This window comes from Kogia breviceps, chromosome 9 (genome assembly GCF_026419965.1).
Source record: "Kogia breviceps isolate mKogBre1 chromosome 9, mKogBre1 haplotype 1, whole genome shotgun sequence".
NCBI classification, from domain to species: Eukaryota; Metazoa; Chordata; class Mammalia; order Artiodactyla; family Physeteridae; genus Kogia; species Kogia breviceps.
Window position 1 is genome coordinate 96,156,362 of NC_081318.1, and position 20,162 is coordinate 96,176,523.

The 20,162-nt window shown below is 42.9% G+C and overlaps 1 long non-coding RNA gene across 2 annotated transcripts; it reads left to right on the forward strand.

The window, feature by feature from the left end:
* Positions 1–31: 31 nt before the first annotated feature.
* LOC136794870 (uncharacterized) lies at positions 32–14,811 on the forward strand. 2 transcript variants are annotated; one of them, XR_010842285.1, is made up of 4 exons: positions 39–517; positions 5,333–5,418; positions 9,247–9,311; positions 10,526–14,286. It is a non-coding gene; the product is annotated as an uncharacterized lncRNA (long non-coding RNA). The 2 variants fall into 2 exon arrangements; XR_010842284.1 differs by lacking the exon at positions 5,333–5,418 and having other exon boundaries at positions 32–517; positions 10,526–14,811.
* Positions 14,812–20,162: the final 5,351 nt, after the last annotated feature.

Below are 20,162 nucleotides of genomic sequence, written 5' to 3' on the forward strand. Positions count from 1 at the left end.
CGCCCGCACGCCCGGCGCCCGCACGCCCGCCGCCGGGGGCGGGGCCGCGCGCCGGGACCCGAGGTTGCAGCGCCCAGCCCTGGGATGCTCCGGCGCCGTGGCCACCGCCGGCACCCGCGAGCGGGGGATCGCAGGGGCTGGACGTGCGGGCAGGGGTCGGGGATGGCCTGAGAGAGGCGCGGCTTGGGGCCGTGGGAAGGACGGTCTTCCCCGCAGAGTTGCGCTCGAGGACGGAAAGTTTTTGCACGCAGCCCCTCCAGCGCGTCCTTCCCTCGCCGGTCGCCCACGGTGAGGCGCCCCCGCGAGGATCCCCGCCGCTTAGTGGGGAGGGGCCGAGCAGCCCCCTTCCTCGACGACCACCCCAAGCCAGGGAGGGGACCCTGGTGACCTCAACTCCCAGCCACCTCTCCCTCCACCCTGTCTTCTCTTTCACGGTGGACCTTGGGCCGTGGAGGATTCTGCGGATGCCTTTGGGAACTGAGACCAGTGGGTAGATGGAAGTGGTTCTAAAAAGCAGGTGAGTTTGGGGCGAGAGGAGCTGCCTTTCCATCTCAGACGGCGGGGCGTTCAAAGCTCAAAACTCAGGACCGGGGTACCCCCAGATTCTCCGCGCGACGCGTGTCTCCGGCTCTCAGAGAACCACTGCGTAGACTTTGCTCCAGGATCACGGTAGTGGGAGAGCGGACTCACCCACTGTCGGAAGATGCTGCTTAGCGGGCCAAGCCCTTGGAGCCGTTTCCAGCGCTCCCCAGTGTGAGATGAGGAGGGCCCGGATTAGCGCGTGCAACCTACAGGCAGGAATCTGATTCCTGGGAGAATTCACTTCAGGCTTAACTTCTTTGGCCAGCTAGAAGGGAAGCGTTAAATTTTCTCTGGATTTTGGACATTTGAGGCTTTAATTGAGATTCCCACCCCCCCCCCAGGGGTTGGCAGCAAAGGCCTTAGAAGGTCTCTGGTATCTCTCTCTTTAAAAAAATCATTTATTTTTATTAGGAATTACCTAAAATATACGGACACTCCCCCACAACCGATATATTTCCCTCATTTCCCCCAGCACCCTTTTAGTTCTTAGAACCTCTGTTTCTGCCCCATGGCCGAAGAGCATGGATTTGAAGTTGCTTTGTACTGAGGTCTGCTGTGCCTGTCATCTTATACTCCTGCACTTGGCATCCTGTACCTCAAAGCCAGGTTTAGGATGGGCGATGAAAGAGGAGCTGTGAATTGATCTTGTTGTGATGTTTGTGTGAATGGGCTTATTTTGGGTCAGACCCAGATAAATTTCATTTGCCTTTGCTGTCTTTGGAAGGGTTCCTACATAGGAACCACTAAATAGCTAAGGTGTCACTGAGCGGAGATTCTCATTTTAAGGATTGGTGGTGGTCGCGAATATTTATTACTTACTGACCTCATCATATGCCAGACACTCTGCTTGACATTTCCATCCATCCATCCATCTTTTCAACAAACATTGCCTGTCATGGACTACCATCCCCAGTAGAGAAAGACAAATGAGACCCAGCCCAGCTCTGGTAGAGATGCAGTCTGATGGTCTCTGTGGAAGAAGGAAGGTGTGAAACTTATCAGCTCCCTGGAAAAATAAGACATGTACCCAGTGACTGGCCGGGGCAATGAATGGTGTGGTCTCTCAGATCTGTGCCTGTCTGTGGGAGGAACTGAAATCTAGTTTGGAGTGATCCGAAAATGTGTCACAGAGAAGATTACACACAGAGGAAATGACTCTGCTCTGCATTTTGGAAATGGGTGGGTGGGATTTATAACGGTAAGGTGAAGACTGGTCTTGCCAAGGAAAGGGGGAGTAATGGTGTCAGCAGAGGCTTCAAGCTGAGCAAAAGTGTGGTGTGTTTGGGTGTTGAGTGTGGTTTACCTGGGATGGTGGGTTATTATTTGGGTTTGGGAGTGATGAGTTTGTAGTCAGGCCTGGGTCAAATTATGGAAGGCATCTTATGGCAGCCTAAAGAATTTGGGTTTTGTCTGACCCTGGGGAACCACTAAAGGGCTTTCTGTAGTAAAAGGATAAGTAGAAAGTGTGACTTAGAAAGATTACTTTGGCCTTGGTGTCCAGGATGCACTGGACTCTGGAAGCTGGTTAGAAAAGTAGTGCTGCACTATTCATGATGTGAAGAAAGGAAGGCCTGAACTTTGATGGTCCCATGCAGGTGGCGAGGAGGAGACAGGTATGAGAGACACTGTGAACAAGGGCCTCATCAGAGAGTACGTTGTATGACTGGATTTGGGGAAAGGGAGAGAGAGAGCTCAGAGGTAGAAGTAATTAGATCATAGAACATTTTCCTCTTCTTCTACGGCTTTCCAATTTTCCTTCCATTTTGGTGTTTATTCCTCATTGTGCATGCAAGGGTGGTAGGCAGCCTCTAAGATGACCCCAGTGACCCCCACATCCTGGTTTGCATGCCCTTTGTGTGATTCCCTCCCCTCCTCTGTCGTCTGGACCTAATGACTTGCTTCTAACAAAGAGAATGTGGCAAAGTGATGTCCCTTCTGAGGTTAGGTTCCAAAAAGACTGTGGCTTCTGTCTTGTTCACTCTTGCTCTCACTGGCCTGCTCTAAGGGAAGGCCACAGCTTGCAGTTGTGAGCTGCCCTTTGGAGAGGTACATGTGGCAAGGAACTGAGGGAGGCCTCTGGCCAACAGGCCATGGGGAAGTGAGGCTCTTTGTTCAGTACCCCGTGAGGTGCTGACTCCTGTCAACAGCCACGAGAGTTTACAGGTGTGTCCTTCTCCAGTCGAGCCTTGAGATGAGACCACAGCCCTGGCCCACAGTTGTGAAAGACCTTGAGGCAGAGGTTCCCAGCTAAGTCAAGCCTGTATTCCCGATCCACATAAACTGTGAGATGATTAACCCTTGTCATTTTAAGTTGTTAAGTAACTTGTTACATGGCAATAGATAGCTAATACAGAATGGTTTGGGTGTAAAGTGAAGGGTTAACAAAAAACTTACTAGAAAAATATGTTTAACAAAGGAAGAGTCTGAGCAATGTTCCCTTGTTCCTCTTGTGAGCCTCCTGTGAATTGTATATCATCCTTCTCGAAATTTTTGGCCAGCTTTGTGCAGCTGGTTTACACTAGTATCTCCGACATGCTGAGTATGGTAATTTATCTTTATCCTTTGGGTACTCAAGTTTCTGCTATTTAAACTCAATCACTACTTTATAGAGAGTTCACCAAGGACAAGGTCATGATGTAACTGTTGGGAAAAAGTCTTTAGTGACAGCGATGCCACCACACTGATGGCTGTACAACCCTACCCTCCTTGAGGTATGTGGAGGGTACAGTGATGAAGGGACTCAAGCCCAGGGGCTGGGAGTCAGTGACTTGAGCTTCCAGAAAATTCTGTCTCCTCTCCTGGGAGCCACTTTAAGTCACTCAAGAAAAATCAAAGCTTGTTTATCATCAGGGAAAGCAAGGGATTCTAAGGTGCAGAAGAAACAAAGCCATGGTTCACTATTTTAACATAAGTTTACTACCCCAGCTGAGTTTCTCAAGTTATTTCTGCCCAGCACCCTGAAGATGATATGACAGCCCAAACATTATTCCCTTCTAGCTGGGGGGATTTTAGTTTGCAACATAGGAAAGTATGGGCTAGAATCTAAAAGTGATTTGGCCTCTCTACAAAACAAGACTTTGGATACCGTTGCCATGTTTAACTGATAGAACACGTATACGTTCTTGCAGTTAGAGTCATGAGGTATAATTGTAGTTTCTACTCTAAGCCTTCCACGGTTTCTCTGACTATGGAGATAATAATACCATCTTTGTGAAACTATAACCCACCTATGACTTCGTAACTATGGATAACATGGCTGTCAATTAAATTACACCACTGGGAGCCAGAGAATGAAGAAGGCATTGCTCATCCAACGACTAGATTTTTACACTTGACTTTAGATGAAAATTGAGGTCAGTTGGGAGTAGTATTGGGGTCAGCATGGTGCATATGTATTGTTATATGCATGTCTATACTTATATAACAACTATGTATATGGCAAACTTATTGCAGACTTGAATTCTTTTTGGTAGTAACTAGTCACAAATATTATTAGTGACAACAAGAATCTTATACCTCCTTAATAGGAATAAACTGACCTGCAAAACAGTAATTTAAAGCACGTTAGTATAATGTCCGTGTGATAAAACTGCCTAGCAAAGGGCTAACACCTTCTTCCCGCATGATTAATGTTTAGGAAGATAAAAGGGGTGTAAATATTTTTATTGTTTTATTATCTTTCTTAGAAAAATGACAGCGGTTGGTTTAATTAAAAAGGAGATTCTCCCATAGACCAAATAAAGAAATCAGTTCAATGGAGGTGACAATGGAAAATACCTATTTAATTTGAATAACACCTGGTTCTGGGGAAATGTGCATCAAACACGGAGCCAGCGTTTGCTTGGTGTGATTCATGTGCTGTTTCACAACATTATTGAAAAGAAGAGAGGAGGGTATATTAGCTCTCTCATTTGAGGATATTGAGGCGCTGTGTGCGCACCCTACTTCCTACCTAGACCGATGTTGGGAGTTACCTGGAGGCGATGAGGAGAAAATGACATGTTCCATTAAAATGAGGCATCCCTGGAATTATCTGATGTTCTTTGCTTTAATTGAATCCATCTATCCCATCTGCCACTCTTTTCTCTAAATTTATTTTCCTAACCCTCTCTCTCTAAGAATTGTAATTTGGGGGGAAATTTTACATACATTGTTACCTTTTATAAAAGCTCCCTGTATCTGGAGGGCAGATGTGCTGTCTCCCTCACCTTGTTAGATTAGGTTGCCTGCCTCTTCCCTGATCCCTGTGCGTTGGTGGATCAAATAGGACTGGGATAAGAAGACCCCTAGAAGCACCAGGAGTAGGAAAGAAAATGGGAATTAATCGGAACAAAGCCCACCCACCCCATCCAAACTCGCCAGTAATATAATTGGGGAGGCAACGCAGGTGGAGGCCAGAGCACAAGCTTGAGGTTGGCAGGTGTGAATTAGAACCGTGCTTGAGTCATTTGCTCGAGAACCTTTCTTAATCCATCGGACCCTCAGTTTCCTCATCTGTTAAATGAGTACTAAGGCTCTTTTCTTCAGATGGTTGTGGGGATTAGGTGAGATTCTGGATATGGAGCTCCCAGCACAGGGCCTGTAAATGTTTGCTATGATTATTACTTCGGTCGCAGTGCATCCTGTAGACAACAGCTGCCAGTCAGAAACAGGCCAACCCTCTGACGCTAGAAGGGCTCCTATGGTTGCTTCTGACAAGGTCCTTCTCCTTAGAAAGGAAACTAAAGCTCTTCTGTCTCCTTTGTATGAGGCTGCTGCCCTGCATCAATTGGTGGAGACTGCTGTCTGAAACTTCTTCTGCCTGGAACTCCATCCTGACATGGACTTCAGGGCAGGGTAAATATCCCTTTGTTCTGGGAAGACCCTAGAAGACCCTTTTGTTATGCATAAGAACTGCAAAATCCAAAGTGTGACTGGAGACAAGACAGTCTTTGCATGACAATGTAAATAGTTGTCGTAATAGTAAATGGAGGGGACTTCCCTGGCAGTCCAGTGGTTAAGACTTGCCTCCCAATGCAGGGGGTGCCTGTTCGGTCCCTGGTCTGGGAGCTAAGATCCCACGTGCCTCGTGGCCAAAAAACCAAAACATAAAAACAGAAGCAATATTGTAACAAAGTCAATAAAAACTTTAAAAATGGTCCACATCAAAAAAAAAAAAAAAGAACTTAAAACAAAAGTAAATGGACTGGGGTCTCTGCAGATTATTTTTTTCCTGAGAAAAAAAATTTATTTTCTTTTGTAAAAGAAACAATATTGAATTCTAAAAATCATGTGTAAATGTGTTCTTATGAGATAGTAAAACAATAGAGGTAAGTGGAAAATTCTCTTAGAATCACCCGCTTCAAACGTGGTCACTCCCCTGCCCCCAGATCACTACCATACCCCCAGGTCTGCAGGCATTTGTTCATACCATTTTCTATACATTTACCTCCTATACAGACTTAGCATTACAGCCGTAGATGGTATTGCTGTGTGTGTGTTCTTTTCTATTTTTTAAAAAACATGAATAGCATCATTTTGTGGAGATACATACATATATATGTATATGTGCATATATATGTATGTATATGTGTGTGTGTGTGTGTACTCATATGTATGTAGATACATATGTGTGTGCATATATATATATTTTTTATCCTGGTTGAGCATAAACAAGATTGACACGTGCAACAGACCATTCTGTGGATATTTTTCTGCAATTTTCTTTTTTCACACATACTATTACATGTCATTACATATGGAAATCCCTCATTCTTTTAAACTGCCCCCAAGTATCCCATAAAATGTTCCAGATTCTATTTATCTATTAACTTATTGACAGACATTTAGGTTTCTGGTTTTACAAAAAAATAGGCTGATCAACATCTCTATTTTTATATATGCTTTCTGAGCACATGAGGGAGTATTTCTACCTGAAAGTAGAATTGCTGGGCATGTCCATTTTAAATTTTAATAGTTCTGTCAAATTGTCTTCTGCAGTAGCTGACTACTTTATACCCCCACTAGTAGCACAGGAATGTGCCCATTTTTTCACACCCTAATTAGCGCCTAACATTATCAGACATTTTAATTTTTGCCATTATTACAGTAAAAAGAGCTTATCTAATTTGAATTTCTCTCTAGTATGTTTCTGAACATTTGTTCTTATGTCCATTGTATTTTCACTTTGTAAATTGCTGTTAGTATCTTTTGATGATTTGTTATTGGTATTTTTTTAGGTCTTTTCATTGCTTTATAGGAATTCTCTATACATACTAGATTTAGGTCTCTTGTCTGTTTGAAAATAATGTAATTTTCCAGCTTGTTGCTTTTCTTCTTTTAACCTTGTTTATGGCATCTTCTCCATACACTTTTTTTTTTTTTTCATTTGGATGTAGTCAGATGTATCAGACTTTTCCTTGAGGCCTTTTACTTTTTGTGTCTTTCTTAAGAAGAACTTCTCCAAGGTTATAAAATATTTTTGTGTATTTTTTTAATGCTTATTAGGTTTTTGTGTTTACATTTAGATCTCATTTTGGGTTAATGACGTGAAATAAAAATTTTTTTAAAATTTATTTATTTTTGGCTGCATTGGGTCTTCTCTGCTGCGCGTGGGTTTTCTCTAGTTGTGGCGAGCGGGGGCTATTCTTCGTTGCGGTGCGTGGGCTTCTCGTTGCGGTGCACGGGCTTCTCGTTGCGGTGGCTTCTCTTGTTGCGGAGCACGAGCTCTAGGCGTGCGGGCTTCAGTAGCTGCAGCACGCAGGCTAAGTAGTTGTGGCTCGTGGGCTGTAGAGCGCAGGCTCAGTAGTTGTGGCACATGGGCTTAGTTGCTCCACAGCATGTGGGATCTTCCCAGACCAGGGCTCGAACCCGTGTTCCCTGCATTGGCAGGCAGATTCTTAACCACTGCACCACCAGGGAAGTCCCGATGTGAAATAAAAAATTAATTTTTGATCTTTTTCCAAACAGTTACCAATTTTCCCGGGCATATATTGAATAATTTATCCTTTCTATAGAGATCCATTATATACTTACTTTCCAAATATATGGGTATGTTTTTGAGCTGTTTTCTGTTCCATTGCTTGAACTGTGTTTTCCAGCCTCATTTCCTCTTTTTTTTTATTGAAGTATAGTTGATTTATAATGTTGTATAAGTTTCAGATGTATAGCAAAGTGATTCAGATATATATATTGAATATGTGTGTGTATATATTCTTTTTCATATTCTTTTCCATTATAGGTTATTATGTTGAAGATAGTTCCCTGTGCTATACAGTAGGTCCTTGTTGCTTATCTATTTTATATATAGCAGTATATATCTATATCCCAAACTCCTAATTTATCCCTCCTGCTTCCCCTTTGGTAACCATAAGTTTGATTTCTATGTTTGTGTGTCTATTTCTGTTTTGTAAATAAGTTCATTTGTATCATTTTTTAGATTCCACATATAAGTGATATCATATATTTGTCTTTCTCTGTCTGACTTACTTCACTTAGTATGGTAATCTCTAGGTCCATCCATGTTGCTGCAAATGGCATTATTTCATTCTTTTTTATGGCTGAGTAATATTCCACTGTGTGTATGTATGTGTGTGTGTATATATATATATATATATATATACACATATGTATATGCACCACATCTTTATCCATTCATCTATTGATGGACATTTAGGTGGTTTCCACATCTTGGCTATTGTAAACGGTGCTGCTATGAACATTGGGGTGCTTGTATCTTTTCAAATTAGAGTTTTCTCTGGATATATGCCCAGGAGTGAGATTGCTGGACCATGTGGCAACTCTATTTTTAGTCCATACTGTTCTCCATAGTGGCTGCACCAATTTACATTCCCACCAACTGTGTAGGAGGGTTCCCTTTTCTCCACACCCTCTCTAGCATTTATTGATATTATTTGTAGACTTTTTGATGATGGCCATTCTGACTGGTGTGAGCTGATACCTCATTGATTTGCATGTATCTAACAATTAGGGATGTTGAGCATCTTTTCATGTGCCTGTTGGCCATCTGTATGTCTTCTTTGGAGAAATGTCTATTTAGGTCTTCTGCCCATTTTTTGACCAATTCCTCTTTTAATTACTCCTGTTTCATAATATTTTTTGCTGTCTTTTAGGAAAAAAATGTTTCTTTGCCATTATGTATTTAGAATACTCTATCTTAGTCCTTTTGAATTGCTGTAACAAAACATCACCGACTAAGTAGCTTAAGAAAAACAGCAATTTATGTCTCACAGTTTTAGAGGGTGGAGGTCCAGGATCAGTGCAGGCAGATTTGGTGTTCAGTGAGGGCTTCCTGCTTCTTAGATGGTACCTTCTCACCATGTCCCCACATGGCAGAAGGGGTGAACTAGCTCTCTGGGGTCTCTTTTATAAGGGCACTAATCCCAGCCATGAAGGCTGCACCTTCATGACCTAATCACTAATCACTTCCCAAAGGCCCCACCTCCTAATTCTGTCACCTTCGGGATTAGGACTTCAACATATGAGTTTGCAGGGGGAACACAACCATTGAGACCATAGCACTCTTATCTCTAAAAAAGTATTTTTTATTCCTGGGAATTGTGTCATATGTGTTGTTGTTCACCATTTTTCATAAGACATTTCATGATGGAGACTGGGCCAGATCAAGTAGATCGCTGGAAACCTTACTTCATTTCTTGTTCACAGGGAACCACAAAGGTGGACCCAGTGGCTACAGCCAGCTTGGACTCTTGGTGAAAGCCTCCCCCAAGGTGATTTTCCAAACCAAATATCTCAGACTTAGGGAAATGAGTTGTTGAGAGATTGTCTTTTAAGTATTCTGAAAAGGCCAACCCCTGTGGGTAGTGGGTGAGCCTCTGTGTGAATACTCCCATCTATCAGTCATCCTGGGGTGCTGGGGGGTGAAAAGGAGCCCCAGGAAGTGAAGGCTGGAGGAGAGGGAGGGAGCAGGCCTGAGACAAGTGCTGGGCCCCTGCACTTCCCAGATGGCAGAGGACTGACCATCCCCCAGGTGGTGGGAAGGAGGCAGGTGAGAGCCTTTTGCAGGCTGGGAGCCGGTCAGGTAGCATCCAGTTGGGGACGTTTCTTGGATGACCTAGGTATGACTCTGGAATCCTTCAATCCAGTATCTATCCATTCATAAGGTTTTCTCTAATGTCATTTCCCTTGCTTCCTTCAAGATTTTAAATGACCTGGCCTTAGGTAGCTGTGTTGTGGGAAATTAAGTGATGGGCTTATAAGTACATGGAAGCCATGGTAGCAAGGTTGAAAGCTGCTATCTCCACTTCATGCCTGTCCTCTGTGGTAACCATTATTCAAGAGAAGATGGCAGCCCCTGGACTCCAGGAGGTGGCCAGGTACAGACTGAGCATTGGGGTGCCTGGGCTGCAGTGTCTCGGGTCAGCCCCCAGCAGTCCCTAACACCTTTACTCCAGCTCCACCCCCATAAGGAGGAAATGCTGAAAATGAGAGGCCAAGGTTTGGGTTGTATTTATAAGACAGGAAGTAGAAGCCTAGTGTCTTTAAGGTCATGAAACAATCATTGTGGAACTCAGAGCTAAGCCCAGGTTTGTTCAAACAAAGTCCCCATTGTTTGGAGGCCAGATTGCTCATAGATGACTACTTCTCAAGAATGATTCTAAGGCTGTAAATTTAAATTTCCACATAGGCCAGTGTTTCTCAACCAGGGATGATTTTCCTGCCTCCCCCTTTTCTGCCCCACCCCACCCCAAGGACATTGGCGAAGCCTGGAGACATTTTTGGTTGTTGTGACAGGGAGGGGAGGGGTTCTAATCGTATGTTGGCAGCTAGGGGGTGGAGGCCAGGGATGCTGGTAAACATCCTACCATGAGATGCAGACATCTCCCCATCAGTGAAGATTTATCCAGCCCCAAATGATAGTGAGGGGGTCCAGAAACCCTGATGTAGGACAATGGATTTCCAATTTTCTTTTTTGTCTCTCCAGAGGATGCACACCTAACCCTGTCAACTACTTTGCCATCGTGGGCTTCTTTCATCACCCAGACACCCAGCAAGGGGGGTGCTGTGAGAGCCGTCATCGCTACAAGAAAAACTCAAGTCTTTCCACTTCAATAGATGAAAGCCAGATTTTGTTACTGGATGAATTCTGTTTGCAGAATCAAAGAAAGCGTAAGCTCTCTATCTTAGGGATATAGTTCTCAGGCAATAATCAAGTAACGTGGACGTCTCTTTCTTATTCTCTGAATCCTTTGCAGACCATTGCTTTCCTGTTCTAATAGGAAGGCTGATCAGCGCTAAGACACCCATGCCAGATAGCTCTTATTATTCCCAATGTATAGATGATGAAATTGAGGTGCAGAGGGGAAGTCAAACAAAGCACAGCTCCCTCGCGCTGAAGTTATCAAACCCCTGGCCAGGGTTACTGCATAGGCTGTGCACTGCACGGCTGGGCCACACCATTCACGTCACAGACATCATAGATTTACTGTGACGGTCTTCCTGGTGGACGACACTAAAGTGCCTTGTTCTAACAAATCATCAGGCTCACGGTGGTGCCAGGTGGACCAGCGGAAGGAAGGGGATTATTGGTCCCTCTTTGTCTATGTTAACAGTTCAACTGGGAGTTTTACTTTTTGCTAGAGCAGAGGTCACCCTCTCTTGCTGACCACGTGTGTTTAAGTGTAAAGTATTGTAGAGTGAGGCAGGTTACGACGAATGCATTTGAGTTGGCAGATTTCCCAAGAAGACTGTCCCGTATGAGAAATATGGTGCCTTGAGTGTTGGAATAAATCACACGATATTGGTATCTAAGTTCGGTTGTTCACACTTCAGGTACAGTTTAAGTCATCTTAAGGCTGGAGGAAGAGACATTGACATGTGTATCAGTTTAACAAATTTGGCAGCAGGAGGTGCAAAGAGTATCGTTTCCATTATGAATTGACCTGTGATTGAATAGCAACGTGTTGTTGCCTAGTCTGTTATCGATGCTAAGTAATGGCAGGTTCTGCACTCTCAGGAGGGAGAGGGCAGATGTTGGGGCACCGATCGACTGACGGGCTCCATGTTTTGGCCCTGTGCTGGGAGAATCAAAATACAAGTAAAATATTGTAAGATGGGACTGACAGCATTGCAGGTGTTAACAGAGCCTGTCGGAGCTTTCATCCTTTATACCTACAGAACCGTGTTTAACACAGACAGTACTCTACAGCATAACTGTCCTGTTTACCTTTGTTCTGAATCTTTACTGTGCCATTTCATGATGTTTTAAGGGAAGAAAGACCTCACCGGTTGCCGCATTTGAGAAGGCTTTAGTTTTTCCACCTATGCAAACACCTTCGCATTTAGACACTTTGGGTAATCGAAATAATCGCCTCTTTTAATGCCTAGCAACCACCCAAACTGGGGTGGGAGGCGGAGTATATAAAGGACTTAACAACCCCCAGTTTATGATCGGAATAAGAAAGGTTGACGGACTGACCTTGCCTGGCCACATGCCAGGTGGCATGTGAGTAGTTTTGCCCACGAGGAGCTTACAGACTAGTTTGAGGGCGAGGTAGGTGCAATCAATAACTGGAGAACAGAATAGCCGGTGAGAAGTTGCTGATCCGATGTGCAGATAATAAATGCCTAGGTGTTTCAGCAGGACAGATTGCAGTCGTGGGTGGAGAAGGCTTGGGAGAGAGAGGAGGAATTTGAGCTGGGCCGTGAAGGACTGGGAGATATAAATAGCCGGAAGGGAACAGAGTGATGGATGGGGACGTGGCCATCTTAAGTAAGTGCCTCAGGTCACAGATAATAGTTGCCTAAAACAGAGCTCTTAGTGGAAAACAGGCAAGGCAAGAGGGGATTTGGAATCAGAACGGGTTCAAAACTGTTACACAGTGTTTCCAAGATGAAAATCTGCAGTGTGAGTGAATGTGGGTAATAATACTGTGTGTTCTTAGTCAAATGGCATATTTCTTTGAGAAATACTATTTAAGCAAGAACAAATTTCTAAAATTAGGGCTCTATTGATCCAAATGAGCTAATGAGGTGAGAAACTTGAAGTTTTCAAGGTTCTTTAGCCATCTGGCCAGTATGTTTAGAAATTGCACCCAATTGTACTGATAAAAGGGCAGTCTCCGTGGTTTACCTTTAACACTATAATACTGGGTCATCTTCAAAGACAAGTTCCACAGACCTTCCACTCTAAGCAGGCTGACCAAAAGGCTGAGATTGCCTAGGGAGTCCCAGATTATGCAAAATTATTAATAGCTTCCTCGTCCAGTCTCAAAAGTGTCCTGGTTTGGGTGATAAATTGTATGACTACCCTAATTCTAAGTGAGCCACTTTGGACTTTGTTTTGCTTATTCTGTGAATCCTCAGTGGCCAAAAAGGATGCTTCCAGCTTAAGGGTATTTTCCCACATGTGCATTCTGTCTTTTTGAAATGTTCTTTTCCCTTGCGTATAAAACAATCTTTGCAAAAAATTCAGAAAAAAACGCCAACATAAATAAGATGAATTATCAGAAATCTGGAAATAAGTGTTAATACTTTGATATAGATGCATAACTATATCTATTAATTTGTCATATATTTGTATATTTTTAGATCCCTAATCTCCAAACCAAGCCACTTTATTTGGAGTAGCATTCCCAATATAAATATATAGATATGGCTACTACATAAAATTATATATTTAGAACTATATACTAACATAATCAATATAGATAGATGTAGATGTAATGACATTTAAAAATAATCACTTTTAAAGATAGCATAGTATTCTAATGAAAGGTTGTTCTTAAACTATAATGTATTTAAATGGGCAGAAGACCCAAATGGACATTTCTCCAAAGAATACATACAGATGGTCAAAAGGCACATGAAAAGATGTTCATCATTGCTAATCATTAGAGAAATGCAAATCAAAATTACAATGAAGTACCACCTCACACTGGTCAGAATGGCCATCATTAAAAAGTCCACAAACAATAAATGCTGGAGAGGATGTGGAGAAAAGGGAACCCTCTCGTACTGTTGGTGGGAATGTAAATTGGTGCAGCCACTATGGAGAAGAGTATGGAAGTTCCTCAAAAAACTAAAAACAGAACTACCATATGATCCAGCAATCCCACTCCTAGGCATATATATATCCAAAAAAGATGAAAACTCGAATTCAAAAAGATACACGCACCCCAATGCTCACAGCAACACTATTTACAATAGCCAAGACATGGAAGCAACCTAAATGCCCATCAACAGATGAATGGATAAAGATGTGGTATATATATATACAATTGAATATTACTCAGCCATAAAAAAGAATGAAATAATGCAGCAACATGGATGGACCTAGAGATTATCACACTAAGTGAAGTAAGTCAGACAGGGAAAGACCAATACCATATTATATCACGTATATGTGGAATCTAAAATATGACATAAATGAACTTATCTATGAAACAGAAACAGACTCACAGACATAGAGAACAGACTTGTGGTTGTGGTGGGCTGGGGGAAAGGGAGGATGGATTGGGAGTTTGGGGTTAGCAGATGCAAACTAATATACAGAATAGATAAACAACAAGGTCGTACTGTATAGCACAGGGAACTATATTCAATCTCTTGTAATAACCTATAATGGAAAAGAATCTGAAAAATAATATATGTATATATGAATCACTTTACTGTACACCAGAAATATCACAACATTGTAAATCAATTATATGTCAATAAAATAAATAAAAAAATTTTTAAATCCTCAATTTGAGGCATTTAGGTTCTTTTTTATTTATTAACAATATTGTAATGAATGTTTTCTAAATCTTTCCACACATTCATGATTATCTAGGATGCTTTCTTATAAGTGAAATTGATAAGTAAAAGGGGATATGCATTTAAAATTTTTTGATTGTCAAACTTAGCCAGAATGTGTGAGAATTCCCACTCATGGCCTCATCTGTGCTGTATCTGTTATTCTTTATCATTTTTTCAGTGTGACAGGAAAGAATTTCATCTCTTGGTGATTTGAGTTGTACCTCTGGTTGTTGATGATTCATATTTCTTTTTTAATAAATCGCTCATTTTTCTATTAGAGTGTTTACCTTTCTCTTGTTGAAATGTGAAAGCTCTTTGTATTTTAAACAAAGTAACCCTTTGTGTTATAAGTTGCAAAATTTTTTTTTCCTAATTGTCTTTTAGGTATGGTAGATTTATATGTGTGCATGGACATGTGTAGATTCAGAAGTCTTTACTTTTTGTACAATTAAACCTATCAGTCTTTCCCTTTATGTTGTTACGTACTTTTTTAAAGGACTAGGTTTTCAACAGGTAACCTGAGAAATTGTCTTAATTTTATCTGATGCTCTCAAACCCCCTGAGCTCCTCGTTTCAAACTTTGCAGGGTAGGCACTGTAGATAGATGAGACATACTTTTTGTTTCCGTTTCCATGGTTCAGTATATCTCCCAGAAGGGGTTTAGTCACTTTACAAATTCACAGATAAGTTACTGCAAGTAAGAACTGGTGATATGCATTCTTTTCCTCAACCATAAAACATGTATGCCTTCCTTCATGAAAAGCTGTAATGGGAGTTAAAAGGGACTAGTTTGTTTAGATTTCTGCCAGGTGAATCACTGTCCCATTGATATGCTTTATAATTGCACGGATGTGTTCTCAGGAACTGTGGCACCCACCCAAGGTTCCAATACACAGTCAAGGGAATGGTGCAGACGGTCATAGCTCCCCCGAAGCAAGCAGCTTTCCATGGAACGTTGTCCCTGGCCTTCGTGGCAGAGTTACTCTTCTGTCGTAAGGAGGGCACTCAAGGCAAATGCATGTCTAGTCCTAGCTGGGACCGTTGTGGCTGAGCTTGTATCCAGGCTTCCACACTGGTGTGCTGGGTTGAACCCCATGTGAGCCTCGAAGACCCCTTCTTCATCTCTCAAGTTAGACCTATGCATCTTGCTTTCCCCTTGGCCCTCTCCGTGCCTGTTTGGCCCTCTTGGTGTTTATTCTTGGGAGAGAAGAGAGTCTCCCCCACTTACAGACCTCATGGAAGTCCCCTTGTGTGCCTCCAACCACACCCCCCTTTCATCCAAGGCCCTCTTCCTGTAGGGTTGAGGAGGGGAGGTCTTGAGCACCAGTGAGGGTTGAGTGTAAGATCCATTATCACCACCACCATGATGCTGAGATAGGGCAATTTACCTCTGTTCTCGGCTGTCAGAGCTTTTCCCCTGCCGCTCAGCAGTGGGGCCTCCAGGGCCCAGCCTAGCTGCAGTCTCAGGGCACCAAACCCCACCAGCTGACGGCTTTTCAAGAGAACCGGGGATGGGGACCAAGGTCCCACCCCAAGAGGTCTTTACTCTCTGGTTTTGCCAAGGAATTACTAAACAGTAATCCAGGCAATAACTGTAGAAGACCTGCTCTAGCAGCAGGGAAGCAAGTTTACGATGCCACTCGGGACCAGACCAAGGATTTGAAAGCAGTTTTTACTATGGAGTGACCCTATTATGGATTTGAGTGGCCCCTTCCCCAGGTACTATACTTCTCTATGAAGTACATCAGGGGTCCCCTCAGTCAGGGAAGGATAAACCAATTTTCCTTGTGCCTAGTCAGTGCCATTTGGTCTCCCTCTCTCCATACTCTTTTTTTTTTTTTTAAATTGAAGTATAGTTGATTTACCATGTTGTGTTAATTTCTGCTGTACAGCAAAGTGAGCTAGCCATACATCCTCTCTCCATACTCATTCAATATCACAAAAGCCAAAGAACTAATTTGGCTACGACACAACCCTCCTCAGAGTGCTGGGAAGGGAGAGAAATCAAATGCGAGCAGAGCCCAAGCCCTCTCTAGTGGGCAAGGCTCATTTGTAAATAATTTTAGTCTTGTTACCTATTTGATAACCATATATCCTTCCCAGTGGGTACTGGCAGCATGTCAGATGGAGATCACTTATGAAGAGATTCCTCATTTTCCAAACCCATTCTGGCTTCTCAAGAATCTGTGAACTGGGGAAGCCGATGATACTAAAGGAATGATAGGCCCATTTTTTGGGCCCCTTTTGGGTGCTTGGGTGGGGAGTGGTAGAGCAGAATAACATCTTCTGTGCACTTATTCAAGAAACATTTACTGAGCTTCCTCTGTGGCAGGCAGTACCAGAGAAATGGGAAAGAGAAATCCTGCATATACGATCTGTCTCGATTTTGCAAATATATTTCGCTGGGTCACTATTGACATCTGCAGGAGGATGTCAGGTCCTAACCCCTGAAACGTATGGTAAACATACTTTGCAGATGCGATTAAGTAAAGTATCTTGACTTGCAGAGATTATCCTGAATTATCCAGTTGGGCCCTAAATGCCATCACATCTATCCTTTTAAGAGGGAGGCAGAGAGATTTTACAATGACACACACAGGGGAGAAGGCGATGTAAAGATGGAGCAGGAAAAGATTTGAAGATGCTGGCCTTGAAGACTGGAGTGACGCAGCCACAAGCCAAAGAACCCTGGCAGCCCCCAGAAGCCGGAAGAGGCAAGGAACTGATTCTCTCCTAGAGCCTCTGCTGGGAGTGTGGCCTTTTTGACACTTCAGTTTTGGCCCAGTGAAACTTAGGTTGGACTTCTGGCTTCCAAAATTGTAAGAGAATACGTTTTTGTTGTTTTAAATCCCCAAACTTGTGGTAATTTCTTACGGCAGCCCCAGGAAACTAATACAACATCCTTACAGATAAACATGGGTCTAGAAGACAATTTAGGCAGGCAGTTATCTGACGAACTCTATTTATTGTTCACTTGGCACATATTTATTGAACTGCAATGTTCCAGGCACAGGAGATAAAGTATGAATAAGCTGACAATGTCCCCACTGACACTGGGGAGGGGGAGGGAGCAGGTAATAAAGAGGTAAAAAATATATATTAAAAAGGTAATTTTAGTTATTGGTAAGTGCTTTGAAGAAAACAGAGGGTAATGAGGATTTGGGGAGGGGGTATTTTAGACTGGGTAATAGGAAGGCCTTTCTGATGAGATAACATTAGTGCTGAGTCCTGAATATCTAGGAGCAGTTACCATCTTGGGAAAGCTTTCCAAGTGGAGGGAGCTGGAAGTACAAAGGCCCTGAGGTAGAAATGGGCTTAATATGCTTGAGCTTAATCATGCACAGAAAGATCAGATTCCTCCAAGTCAAACTGGAAAGTCTTCTCTTACAGAGGGCTGCAGGGTTCTGTTGGAGGCCCTGACCTATGTAGTTTTCTTTGTTTATAACTAAATTGGAAGTAAACATATAAGTCGTATTTATCAAATATGTGGGTAATACAAAGCTGGTAGAACTTGTATTGGGTTGGATGTCAGGGACTGGGTATTACTGTACCTTGCAGGTGTGAGCAAAATGCCGAAGATTCCTGACTTGGGACTCAAAAAATTACTTGCCTGGGCTTCCCTGGTGGCTCAGTGGTTGAGAATCTGCCTGCTAATGCAAGGGACACGGGTTCGAGCCCTGGTCTGGGAGGATCCCACATGTCGCGGAGCAACTAGGCCCGTGAGCCACAACTACTGAGCCTGCGCGTCTGGAGCCTGTGCTCCGCAACAACAGAGGCCGCGATAGTGAGAGGCCCGCGCACCGCGATGAAGAGTGGCCCCCGCTTGCCACAACTAGAGAAAGCCCTCACACAGAAACGAAGACCCAACACAGCCAAAATAAATAAATAAATAAACTCCTACCCCCAACATCTTCTTTAAAAAAAAAAAAAATTGCTTGCCTAAATCAAGAGGGGGAACCCAGCTTGAGTGCAGTACTTGTGCAAAAGCCGTAAAGCTCAACATCAGCAAAGAAGCTGATGGGACTGTTGTATAAAGGGGAAGCACTTTTACAGGTTTTTAAAGTACGGAGTACAGTTCAAGGGAAGAGGTAGCCATAGGCTTCTGGAGTTCCGAGTGGGTACCACGATTTACGGGGTCACAGAAACAGTTCGTTCATTCATTCATTCAGTCCACCGATAAATGTTTAATGAGTACATGCTATGTGCCTGGCGCTGACTAGGTTGTGGAGAAATAGCACTGAATAGGAAAGAAGCATTTGCTAACCTCAGAGAGCTTATATTCTAGGGAGAAAAGAGACACTGTAGACTTAATGGTGTAATTATTATCTTTTTCTCTGTATGAGATTTTTTTTCAGGTTATAAATTATTTTATAGTAATAAAAGAGCAAAATCAAATGTTACAGAAATATATGACACAGAAAAGAAGCCCCTTCCCCAGTATACTCAACTTCTTTCCCCAGAGATAGCCACTGTCAATAGGCGTGGGCATTTTCCTCCAACTTTTAAAAATACACATGTAATATATTTTGAAAGCATAAAAATGGAACCATACTCTTTTAAGTTTTTTTTAGGTTAATGTATTTTAGACATTCTTTCATATGAATACAAAGAAATCTACCTCGTTCTTCTAAATGGCTGAGTAAAAACTCCATTTGATGAATGTACCACAGTTTATTTAGCTGGTGTCTTATCGATAGGTGTGTGTATTGTTTCCACTTTTTCCCTATTGTAAACAATGTTGCAAAGAAACTTATTCTGCATGTCTTTTTACATATGGTGGGAGTATTTATTTCTAAAGGATAAATTCATAGATGTGGAAATGCTGACTCAAAGGGTATGAAAAATTTAAATAATAGATGCTACCATATTTCTTACTACTCAGGCTGTACCTGAATGAGCATGCAAATCAGAATGCATGCTTTCTTGTAGTCTCAGCAACACAGAATATTAGCAGTGATTTTAATCTTTGCCTGTCTGATAGGCAGAAGATAATATCTTGTGGTTTACATGAACCACTTTTGGCCTGAAACTGAGAATAACAGTTAGGCAGGGATGTATAGGTCAGCTATGTAAGTCAGAGAGGCAGAACTGCTGAGGTTGGAAATTAACCAGGCAGAGGTGGGGTGAGGGGTGACCAAGGCACTCCAGGCAGTTCACACAGCACGTGCAAAGGCCCTGTGGGGAGAGGAAGTCTGGCATATCAACAGGACTAAAAAACTTCCAGGGGGTTAGGGGCAAAGAACAGAGAGCAAGGAGGAAAGTAAAGAGGGAGGCAAGGACCAAATCTTGCTGGGCCTTGGGGTTCATCATAAGGGTTTTGGTCTTTATCCCAAGAGAAAAGGGAAGCCAGTGGAAAGCTTGGAACAATCTGACATGATCAGATCAGCATTTTGAACAGATCCTTCTGGCTGCTATGTGGAGAATGGATTAGGAAGAGGGGAGAGTAGCTATTTTGGGAGTCCAGGTAAGAGATGATGGTATGCTGGATTAGGGTGGAATCTGGACTAAGGTGTAGCCAAGACATGGAGAGAAGTGGGTAGATTTAAGAGTTATTTAGGCCACAAAATGGATAGGAATTGAAGCTTGGATGGGCTTGGATGGGGAGTGTCGAAGAGGGTGGTATCCCGGAAAACTCCCAGGTTTGTAGATGGGAGTTGTCATCAGGATGATGAGATGTCAAAGGACCAGGTGATGATGAGCCTGAAAAGTAAAGATCCAGAGGAAAGAATTGCTTTGGAGAGCAGCCACTAGCCCACAGCTCCATCCAAGGCCAGGGACCATGTGATTCTGCCCCTTGGTCACAGCCAATTGGACTGGAAGAG